This window comes from Sturnira hondurensis, unplaced genomic scaffold, assembly GCF_014824575.4.
Source record: "Sturnira hondurensis isolate 20B ecotype Veracruz unplaced genomic scaffold, ASM1482457v3 Scaffold0004474, whole genome shotgun sequence".
In the NCBI taxonomy this organism is placed as follows: domain Eukaryota; kingdom Metazoa; phylum Chordata; class Mammalia; order Chiroptera; family Phyllostomidae; genus Sturnira; species Sturnira hondurensis.
In genome coordinates, this window is record NW_028077105.1 from 847532 (window position 1) to 860199 (window position 12668).

Here is a 12668-nt window from a genome sequence, read left to right on the forward strand (position 1 = left end):
TGTTAATCAGAGAATGTAGGTGTCATCTCTGTTTTTTTGTACCATACATATTTGTTTTACAGCTGATGTTTCTTTTCTCTGTGCGTGATTATTCTGAATGAATACTTCCATTGTGTGGTTCCAGATTAAAATCTTATGTATTCTATCATGAAAAAAAAAAAAAAGAAAGAAAGAAAGAGGCTGGAGGATTATCTTCTGGTCAGATTCTTAACCCACCCATTCCAAAGTGATCCATCTCTAAGCTGCCAAACTGATCTTTACCGGTTTTGATTTTTGCAGTATTTCATGCCTGAGATCAATGAAAGTCACTGTTTTCTTTACAAGATCCGCTTTAGGGAGCAAAAAGATAGCTGGACTACCTTTACAACCAAGAAATAATTTGTCTGCCAGATACAGAATTCAGAAGAGAACTATAGGATTTCCCACCATATTTTTTCAAGATTTTCTTTTAGTCCCTAAAAATCTTATAAATAGCAACATAAATAACAATATAAACAGGATATAGTTGACAGTAATTCTTACCTATTCCTTTGAAAAGGAAAAAAATGTTCATGGGCTGGCACATTGATAAGCATGGCATTGAGGACTGTGAGATCTCTCAGCATCTTTTCAAAGTGAAACAAATGATGTCACATTGGAAGGGATTTTTTTTTACACTGTGATTTTTCCAAGCGTATTCTGTCCCAGGCAGCACCTTCTTATGATCCTCCCATGGCGTCATCTGAGAACCAGCATCGCTTAACGAGCCGGCTTACATGATTAGCACTGGAGCATTAAAAAAATTCATTCACTTCACAAGAGCTTCCAGGGGACACCAGGGATGGAATGAAAGATGTTGTTTTGTCTCATAATAATTATGTCATGGCCTATCCACATGCATGAATGTATTACAAGGAAACACACTTCCTTATATTGTACTGATTCAGACATTATGGAGGAAACTTCAAATTGCCAACTAAAATATATTCTCTTTTTTTTGCATAAATTAGCCCATCACGACACTTCTACACTCCACTTCCCAGCCTCTCTTGCAGTTAGAGATGGGCATAAAATACATTTCTCACAAACAGATTCTTAGGGGAGGGGATATCTGCCATTTCCAGTTCTGAAGTCTAAAACACTGGGTGTGATTTTGACTGTTTTCTTTCTCCTACCTGCTGCCTGGAACCTTGGACTTGATCACGCAGCCCTGGGAAATACCCAGACACGGCAGATCTGCCCCTCCAGTTTGAACTGGTCACATTTTACTCGAAAGCAAAGTAGACTTGTATCATTTGTAAACCACTAAATCCTGGGCTGCCCTAGGACGGCAGCCCATCTCCACACTAATTAAGACAGAAGCTGACTGAAAGCTCATCAGCTGTCTGTTAACATCCTCATAAAGAAAAATGTAACAGGTTACATAAGGTGAAGATTAGGAACAGTAGTAATGTCTCTTCATTGTCAGAATTCACACAGAATTTAGTCCCCAACGCTAGTATATAAAGGATCACCCTCTCTGCAGAATCTGTGTTGCTCTCTGTCTGTTCACAAGAACTGTGCCCATTGAAATAGAGACCTGATGGTTTGCCGTGTCCTCCATTTCCGAGTGTCTAATGTTCAACTGGTCTTAGAGTCCATGCTCTACTTTTCCAGATTCTAGAAGCAGCCCAGTGACCCAGTCTCCAATGGAGACATTAACCACATTGCAGGTGATGGCATAGAACATTATTTTTTTAATGAGGTTTCCTTAGAGTGAGGATAGGCCAAGTATTTTTATTCTTTTTTTACAGAAGCAGAGGAATGTCCTTGAATTAGAGAAGTGCTAAGGTAATGTCACTTATATGTAAGACCTGACAAGTTACTTTTTTGTAATCTAAATTACATGAGGAAACTTAGTCCAACAAACTGTTTTTAGCCACCGTAATTCATGTTGGGCACTGTGCCAGGGATACATGGACGAAAAAAAAAAGGTTAACATTGTTTTCCAACTCTGACATCAGTATCTGATCTCTGCCTACCCTGTTCTACATTTTTGCTTTCCATAAATGTTTTTACTTTTTTAAAAATTATGCAGCTTACATATCATACTTATCATTTTGTCTCCTCTCCTTGACAGCTAGAAGGGCGGAACTCTTTGCTTTGTTCACTGGTGTATCTCAAGAAGTAAAACAGTGCCTGGCACACAGCAGGCACTCAGTGAATTCTGTGGAGTGAATGTCACCCAGAGGGGTGGCAGATACAAACCACTGGCGTCACATGGCAGAGATACAGAACTTACTGGGGGTGGGGAGGAATTACAAGCAGAAAAGCACTAGAGTGCAAGCGACCCTCTGAACTCTACAACTCTGCTGGCTAAAGCAGTAAGAAATGATCTGTATTATTTCCCATGGCTAATGTCCTAGCAGAGAGGGCCCTCACCCCATGATGTATTGTGCACCAGTGGTTGGAGAAACAGCCAGGTTTGAAAGTGGGACTGATTGGTTGAGACTGATCGATATTCTATTTTTGGTAAATCGGATTCAAACCTACTGAACCCACCTTTAGCCAAACTACCGAAAGTGGGGAAAATGAACCTTCAGAACATCCCAATTTTCCTCTCACTAAATAATATACAAATGAATAACAGATCAAAAATTAAATTGGTCTCTATAACCTGCTCATACTTAGGCAACAGTTTTTAGTCTACTATAGGATCTGTTTGAATGAAATGGAAATAGTTAAGAAATATTAATTATATCCTACTTCCTGGCCTCCATAGTAAATAAAGGTCAGCTTCCACTTCTCTCGTATGAACTATTGCTGGGTTTAGGGAGGGGAAGGTCCCAATTCACTGCCAATATTTTGAGTGCTCCGTTCTTAAGGCCTGTCTTAGAAAACTAGCAAAATGTAGATGCTGGCGGTGATGCTTCTTTTTATTTCATTTCCTAGTTTTTGGTAATCTATGAATATAAAAAGAAATATAGCAAGGTCTTTATTTGAAGATGTTAATCATCTATTTGATCTGTTAATCAACAGATCAAAGAGAAATGGTGACCTATGTACAATAAGATAAAAAGTAATTAATAGAGTTTTAATTTCCAGAATTCAAGGAATGAAATATATGCTAAAGCCCATAAATGATTTTTAGTGAATTTAGTATAAATATTGGGTATGGAGGTCAAACATTGTTTTTATTCTTTTCATTTAAATCAAATCTAAATTTTTATCTTTTCTCCCTTTTTTGTTTCCCATTTCAATCTCAACCATTAAATTTTCCTGTAATCAGGGAGAGCAAAGTGATTATACTATTTAAAAATTCTGAAGGTAAAACCTTTACTTACAAAGGCAGGATGGTGTAGTTTGTATAAGAAAGGAAGTTTGGTTTTTTTTTTTTAATAATTCAATGAATCTACTCATGTGTGAAAAACCCCCTAGCCAAGACATTCTCTGGAAGAAACTGTGAAACAAGAAAATAATCAAGTAAGAAAACTAAGTTTCTATGGGCAGCATAGGCATAAGAACAGGGGCACATAAACAAGACAGATGAGCAGGAACGGGAAATAGATGAACTTCAGAGACACGAAGGAGGCAGCGGCAGAGGGAAAGATGTGACCAGAAAGGAAGGTGCTATTACATGTCTACTAAGCTAATGCCTGACATCAAATGTGAAGTTAATTCTGCTTTATCGATTCTACCTAATCACCAAACTTCAGTAAAAACTTTTCTCTATACCAATAGCCTTGGGTTAATGGTAAAATTATTTTCTGCCCTGTGCTATAATTACCTCTACTATCTTCAAACCTTCATAAAAGACCCTTCTATACCCGCCATGTTGAGTTAGTGCTACAAAAATAGTAACGTAAGAATAGAAGGGTTAAGTCAAGAAGAAAGATGCTGGGAGGTACCGGAGCAAAGTATGAAGCAGACTGCAGAACAGTATGACCAGAAGACCTTGGAAATAAGCAAGATTTCTCACAGAGATCTGATCCATCTTGTTTGAAAAGTAAAGGGTAACCCCTGAGGGTTAGGAGACAGATGAGCTTTCTGAGTTACACCTGGGCATTTCATCCGGAATTGCGTTAAGCACTGGGTCCTACTCACCGATATCCTGAACCAAGAAATACCCAAGATCTGAGCCAGAAGTGCACCCTCACCACAGATAAGAAACAGTAACTGAACAGGACCTGAACGTCCACACAGCAATCTGGGGATTGGCAGCAACCTCCCTATCCGGCCAGTATCAGGATATTGTTTGGAGGTTCTCTTCCTAAAAACGTATCCTACATTTTGGAACTTCAGTCTTCCCAATGATCTGATGAGCAATCCTTGTACAACCATGTAGAAGGGATTTTGATGCTTCCAACTAGAAACCTTAACAAATACAGGGTGAGGCAAAAGTAGGTTTATGGTTGTGAGTACACAAAGCACAGAGTTTATTCCTGTATAATTTATTAATTGATTAATAATCTATGAACTATTGTATTATTTTCCATATGAACAACTACAAACCTACTTTTGCCCCACCCTATATAACAACCTAAATCTGAACTTTACTTTTCCAATATCTTTTATTATGGTAAAATACAAATAACATAACATTTACCATCTTAGCCATTCTAAGAGTACAGTTCAGTGGTAATAAAAATATTCATAATATTGTGCAAGCATCATCATTATTCATCTCCATTAACTCTTGCATCTTTAGTGAAACTCAAACTCTACATACATTAAACAATAACTCCCCATCACCCCTTCCCCCTAGCCCCTCGCAGTCAACATTTTACTTTCTGTCTCTGTGATTCTGACTACCCAAAGCAACTCATATAGGTGGAGTCATATGGTATTTGTCTTTTTGTAAGTGGCTTATTTTACTCAGCATAATGTCCTCAAGATTCATCCATGTCGTAGCATGTGAGTAGCATGTATTCTCATGTAGCATGAGAATTTTCTTTCTTTTCATGTTTTAATACAATCATCCATCCATAAATATTTGGGTTGCCTCCACAATTTAGCTATTGTGAGTAATTCTACTATGAACATAGATGTGAAAATATCTCTTCAAGGCCCTATTTTTAATTCTTTTGAGTATATACCCAGAAGCAGAGTTGCTGGATCATGTGGTAATTCTAACCCTGAATGTTTTGTATGAGACAAATCCCTTTTTATTTAAGGCCTCATCATTAGACTCCTGATATAAGCAGATGCCCTGGTTACTCGCCTCCTATTATCAAGAGACACTGTGGAAAATATTAGAGATTCACATGCAAAATTTTAAAACTATGTACCAAAGAGAAAGAGAAGAAGTCTTCCTAATACACTAATATTAGAACACAGCTAATATTAGAACAAGTCTTGTCCCAGGCTTATTTTTCTCCACCAAGTTCACCATATTTACATAGTCCATTTTTAAAAACATTATAAAACATGACCTCCTAAAAGCCATCTTAAATACATATGCTACTTCCTACATTTTCTCACCCTTCTACTTGTATTAGTTATAACATTTCTACAGTTTCACAGTGTAAAACTTTCATAGTCAGTTCCATAAGCAATAATTCCCACTGTTGTTAGTGTTAGTTGAATGTTTAAATGGATTCACTGCTCACCAGGACTCCATTTATCCTGACTTCTAAATCATATTTTGGTTGGCTGAAATCTTTCCTCTGGTAGTTTTTATAAGAATGTTTATGAAAACAATATTTCTTGATTTCTTGTATGTTTAAAAATATTTTCCCTTGGTTTTTATTATTGCACTGTGGTATAGCTGGACATAAAATATGATGATGATGTTTCTTTCCACTAAAACTTTGTAGATATTGCTCCTCAGCTGCCAGCATGGATGTGATTCTGGTGAAGTTTGAATCCAGACATACAGTTTTTCCTCCTGAATATCAGACTCCGTTTTTGGTGTTTTGTTTTGTTTTTTATTCGCCAAAGGCTTGCAGGAGAGTTCTGATATGATTCCATTCAATAACTTTTCTTGAGAAAGACTTGTAGTTGATCAATCATCATTAGTTTTTCCTCTGACATGTTCTGTTCTCAACTGTTGCGATGTCTTTGACTATTCAAAGACATTTCTCTCTGAATGCATTGGTGAACCTTTTGTCTTTTACTGGATATTAGTTATATCTGCTGGTGTTTCAAACTTTTTTATATTTTCCTGCTAATTTTTTGAAACTCTCTTTGCTTAATCAGATATTGCCTGTCCTTGATTGCTTTTAGCTATGTCTCTAATTACAGCTGCTTCCAAAATATACTTTATTTTTTAGTGTATTTTTCCATTACTATTTAGTCCCCTTATATGCCCCTCCCCCCCAGCAATCACCACCCTGTTGTCCACGTCCATGAGTCCTTTTTCCCTAATCCTTCCACCTCCTGACTGTCCCCTCCACTTAGCTGCCATCCTGCTCTCTATCCATGAGTCCATCTCTATTGTGCTCTTTAGTTCAGTTTGTTCATTAGATTCCACATATGAGTGAAATCATATAGTATTTGTCTTTCTTTGACTGGCTTAATATACTTTATTTCTATGGCAATTTTACATTTTTCTCCAATTATTGATTTGGTGGTGTTTGTAATTGCTAAGGATTTTTGTATTTATATTTTAATTTAAAAATGCACTAGTAGTGTTCAAAATTTAGGCGGTACAAGCTATATACTTCAGAACCACAATTCCAGTCCCCCTCCCTACACACAACAAATGCTCTTCTGCATCTTCTCAGATGTACAAGCAACAAAAATATTTATATTTTCCTTTTCTACACAAATGGTGGCACAACTTATATACACTATTATTCTGCATTTTGACTTTTTAATATTTTAAATATTTCTTGGAGCTCGTTCCTTATTAATAGATAAAATGTTTCTTTTCTTTTTCTTTCCTTTTCACTTTCTTCTTTAATTTTTTAAATATTTTTAGTTCTTTCTTTTTGTAGTTATGTAGCATTCTTTTTTCATTTTTTATGTTTTTTTAATAGTTGTTCAAGCATAGTTGTCTCCACTTTCCCCCCACCCACCCCCACCTCAATCCTACCCCACTTTGGCTTTGTCCATACATTCTTTTATATATAATTTATTCAGGCTCCTATAAGCAGATATTAAAGTTGTTTTTATTCTTCTATTATAAACAATGCTGTACTGAATAACTTGGCAGGTATGTTATCTCACATATGTGCATCTTTATTTATTTGTTAGATACATTCTTAAAGGTGTAATTGCTGAACTAAAAGGTATTTGCTTTAGTAATACGTATAAATATTGCCAGGTTGTGATCAGTAAGAGCCACCCTAATTCACACTCCCACCTGTAACATACCGGTTTTCTCACACCCATACTAACCTTTTGTGTTATGAAATGTTTGCCCTTTGCCAATCTGATAGGTAAAAGGTGGTATTTATTGTTGCATTTATTTGTATCTCTCTTATTATGAGTGAGGTAAATACCTAGCCACCTACATAAGAGCCATTTGTATTTCCTTTACCTTAAACTCTTTTTTATATTCCTAACTATTTTTATTGGATTATTGAACTTTCACTTTTTGTATGCTATAAAAGTAACAAACAGCACAACATTTTCTACAAGTTTCTAGTTTATCTTTTAATTTGGCTAACAGTGAGTGTTTTTTTTTAATGTTATTGTATTGATTGTGCTATTACAGTTGTCCCAACTTTCCCCCTTTGCCCTTCTCCATCCAGCGCCACCCAGTCCCTCAGGCCATCCCCCCACCAATGCTCATGGCCATGGATAATGTGTATAAGTTATTTGACTACTTCATTTCCTATACTGTACTTTATAACCTCATGGTTATTCTGTAACTACCTATTTGTGCTTCTTAATCCTCTTCCCCCTTCCCTCGTTCCCATCTGACAACCATCAAGATGCTTTCTATATCTATTATTCTGTCTGTTCTTCTTGCTTGGCTTGCTTTTTAGATTCAATTGTTGATAGATATTTATTTATTGTCAATTTATTGTTCATGATTTTGATCTTTTTCTTTTTTAAAATAAGTCCCTTTAACATTTTCTATAATAATGGTTTGGTGATAATGAACTCCTTTAGTTTCTTCTTGTCTGGGAAGCTCTTTGACCTTTAATTCCAAATGACAGCTTTTCTGGGTAGAGCAATGTTGGCTGTAGATCCCCACTTTTCATGACTTTGAATATTTCTTGCCAATCTCATCTAGCCTGCAAAGTTTCTTTTAATAGATCAGCTGACAGTCTTATGGGAATCCCCTTGTAGGTAACTAACTTCTTTACATTACTGCTTTTAAGATTCTCTCTTTATCTCTAACCTTTGGCATTTTAATTATGATGTGTCTTGGAGTGGGCCTCTTTGCATCCATCTTGTTTAGGACTCTCTGTGTTTCCTGGGCCTGTATATCTACTTCCTTCACCAAATTAGGGAAGTTTTCATTCATTATTTTATCAAACAGGGTTGGGCAATTTCTTGCTTTCTCTTGTCCTTCTGGCACCCTATGATGTCAATGTTAGACTGCTTCAAGTTGCCCCAGAGGTTGTTCATACTATCTTCCTTTTTTATTCTTTTATCTTGTTGTTCTGATTGGTTGGTTTTTTTTCTTCCTTATTTTCCAAATCATTGATTTGATTCTTGGATTCATACACTGCACTGTTGTTTCCCTGTGAACCGTTCTTTCAATTAGTATATCCTTCGTTTCTGACTGGGTCTTTTTTATGCTGTTGAAGCCCTCACTAGGTTCCTTGAGCATCCTTACAACCAGTGTTTTGAACTTTGTATCTGATAGACTGCTATCTCTGTTTTGTTTACTTCTTTTCCTGGAGTTTTGATCTGTTCTCTCATTTTGGCCATATTTCTTTGTCTCCTCATTTTAGTAGTCTCCCTGTGCTTGTTTCTATGTATTAGGTATAACTCCTTTGACTCCATGTCTTGGAAGTGTAGCCTAATGTAGTAGGTGTCCTGTAAGGTCCAGTGGCACAGCCTCCCTTATCATCCAAGTTGGATATTCAAGATGTGCCCTTCATGTGGGCTGAGTATACACGCCTTGTGTAGTTAAGCTTTGGTTGCTGTTGGGAAATCAAGGATTTACCCAGGCCAGTCAGCTGCAAGGATTGGCTGTGACTATTTACCCCAACCTCCATCCTCCATGTAGGGTCAGCTGTGCAGAGGCACAGAGGTGGTGCTTCAACTTGGTCTGTAGCTGTCCACTGGATCCATTGGCCCAGGTGGCGTAGGCCAATGTCAATCCCAACCTCTGTTCTGCCCAGGGCTGCCCTGCCTGAGCTATAAAGCAATCCGAGATGGTTTGTATTTATGCTGGCCTTAGAGGTTCCCAGGAGAAGCCAGGCTATGAATCTAGGCTGGCTACTGCTAGTGCTAGGCCTGGGGCACACTGAAATGAGCTATTGCTTGTTTGAGAGGATTTAGGAAGTTGTAAAGCCTGAGCCAAGACCAAACATTCATACGGAAAAGAAGCTTCGGTAGGCCCATAAGTTAGTCAGGGTGAGTCTCTAGGGATTTCCCAAGGCAGGTCAAACAATATTAGCCAGCTTGATGGAGTCTCAGATATGGCACCAGCTTGCCAGCTCTATGGGGGAGAGTTTAGAAAAGGAACAATAGCCTCTTCTTGCTTTCATGACACACACTTCCATTCCTCCCTTTATGCCACTGGTGCCTTTCAAGCTGCTACCCCAGTGCTGCAGCTCAGAGAGAGTGAGTCTCAGTAGGTGTGTCCATGTGTGAGTTCTTCAAGAGGAACTTCTTAGGGATCCAGAAGTTTTTTCCACCAAGTCAATCCCCACTGGTTTACAGAGCCAGAAATTGTGGGGGACTTATCTTCCTGGCACTGAAACCCTGGGACTCCTCGCGTCCAAGATATCCCTCCCAAATTTCTATCCACCACACACAGTTGAAGGACAAGCACATTCCATGTCTGCATTCCTCCTGCCAATCTGGATGGATGTGGATTCTTTAGCTGAGCAGTTTTCAGACTACCATTCAACTTGGTTTCTGATGGCTCTAAATGATGGTCATTCTATATTTTAGTTGTAATTTTGATGTGGTTGTGCCAAGAGGCAAGCCATGTCTACCTATGCCACCATCTTGACTGGCAGTCTGATTTTTTAGTAAGTGTACTTTTTATGTAAAATATACAAAATAAAGATTCAGTCTTTATCTTTTTATAATCACTGAAATTTATATCTTAGCTTAAGACTCCTGGCACTTCAACATTATTATATTTTCTTTTCATATAGCTATTCTTTTTTAAAACATAATTTATTCAATAATAATAATTCAATAATTTATTCAATTTTTGCATCTTTTCTCCACTATAGCGCATGCTATTTATGTGTACTGGACTTTTTCTGGATTTTTGTTTCTGTTCCATTGATTTGTCAACCCATTCTTTTTGCCTTCACCATACTGTTTTGATTTATGTAACTATATACTGTTATTCTTTCACTCAAATTTTTTCTTGCTTCTTTAATTTTTCCAGGTGAACTCAACATTCAGGTTGTATAGAATTCCCCAAAATTATCTTGGCATTTTTGTTGCTATTGTGATAATACATTTACTTAAAGAGAATGGCTATTATTTAAAAGTTCTTATTTAAAGGTCTGGATCACTCAAGAATATGTTAAAGTTTTCTTCATAGAAATGTTGTACTTTTCTCAAATGTATTCCTATGGACAGGAATTTCTGTCTAATCATCTGATTATTACCATGGTAAGCTAACAGGCTTCTGCAGCCACACCTACCAGAGAACAGAGATTTGACAGAGTAAGGTCAGTTGAGCCCCTCAGAAAACAAACAACAACAAAGCCCAAAGGAGGGGGGGAGAATCTTATCTCTGCAGTTAAACATAAAATTATTTTAACTATCCAGCTCTTAGCAAAAATTGTGAGATATGCAAAAAACAAGCAAGTACGGCCCATAAGCAGAGCTCACCACGGCAGTGGGGGAGGAGGTGATGGCGCTGTCCCAGAGCAGGAGGACACAGTGTTGTCCCCACACAAAGGCCAGAGTACTGATTCTGATGCTTGGGATGACACAGCACTGATAAAAGCTTATGATAAAGCTGTGGCTTCATTTAAGCATACTGTCAACGGTGACATTTCTGAAGCTTCAAATAAACCAAAAGGCACACCTAAAAGAAAACCTTTAAAGAAGAAAATAATCCAAGAAACACAATACTACAACTCCCTTGAAGCAGTGGAAAGCTGGTGACAAATATTCTGCCATTTGGTCAGAAGACAGCTTCATTTACCCAGCTACCATTGCTTCCATTGATTTTAAGAGAGAAACCTATATTGTGGTTTACACTGCATTTGGAAATAGAAGCAAAATCTGTCTGATCTACTTTCCTCGATGTCTGAAATTGTTAATACTATAGAACAGAATGCTCAGGAGAATGAAAATAAAAGTCAGATTTCAACAGATGAAAGTGAGAACTCCTCCAGGTCTCCTGGAATTAAATCAAATCACAAGTCAAAAGCTGTTCCATGGAACTATTTTCCCCCTCCACTACCCTTCTACAAAGATCAGGACTGGGACCAGGGAAGCCATATCTAAAATTCAATGGCCTGCCACCACCACACTTCCTAGCGTGCTGGCTGCCTCTGTTTCCTTCTAGACCACCAATAATTCCCCCACCACTTCCCAAATGTCCAAAAAAAAAAATGTCCTGATGATGTTGATGCTTGATGATGCTTTGTGAAATATGTTAATTTTTTGGTACAGGATTGGCTATCACACTGGTTACCATAGGGGTTTCAAACAAAATCAAAGAGAAGGAACGTGTTCACACTCTAATTAAGGAGAAAGCCTTACAGTATCCTTTAACAGGTGCAGCTCTCTCCCAGGAAGAAAAGTGTATTTTGATGTGTCCTGGTCGACGTGAACAGTTTTCATCATTTTCTTTATGAGCACTGGGCTGAGTGGCACAATCATCGGCATTTGTCCTTGCCATATGTGACTTGTGCTTAAATTATCAGCCATGTATTTCTAGGGAATACAGAGATTAACTGGTTTGAATAACTGAACAATGGAAATGTGAGTAATTAAAAGAAACTCAAGGTTACATATAGTGTAGAAAAGTTAATCTGCTAACACATTTGTATATTGTAACTTTCTTAGTAAGTATGTTAAGCATTTTAATAATGTCTTTAAATAATATAATTTATATTCCAGTGATAATAAAAGTGGAATAAAAACACATAGTAAAAAAATGGAAAATGGCAGATGTAAATTATACCTTATCAATTAAAACTAAATATAAATGGGTTAAATACTACGATCTAAAAGCAAAATGTGCCAGCATATACTAAAACATGATTCAATTACATACTGTCTATAGGAGACATGATTTAGATGTAAAAACACATACTTTCGATTGAAATAAACACAAAGACTGAAAGTAAAAAGATGGAAAAAGATACATTAGGCAAACAATAACCAAAAACTATGTGGAGTGACTATTTGACTGTCAGAGAACACAGACTTCAACACCAAAGGATGCCTAGAAACAAAAATCATTCTATAATAATAAAAGGGTCAATACATCAAGAGATATGATAATCATAAACCTATATTCATTTGGGTCCCAAAATTGAAGCAAAAATTGACAAAGTTGAAAAGAGAAATAGACCATGCAACAATAATATTTGAAGACTTCAACAGCTCCCTTTTAAAAACAGATAGAACAATGAGATAAAGATTAAGAAGAATCGAAC

At 37.1% G+C, this 12668-nt stretch overlaps 1 pseudogene; it reads left to right on the top strand.

Moving 5' to 3' along the window:
* The window catches only part of LOC118986762 (survival motor neuron protein-like), a 31021-nt pseudogene extending 19171 nt beyond the window's left edge, over positions 1-11850 (top strand).
* Positions 11851-12668: the final 818 nt, after the last annotated feature.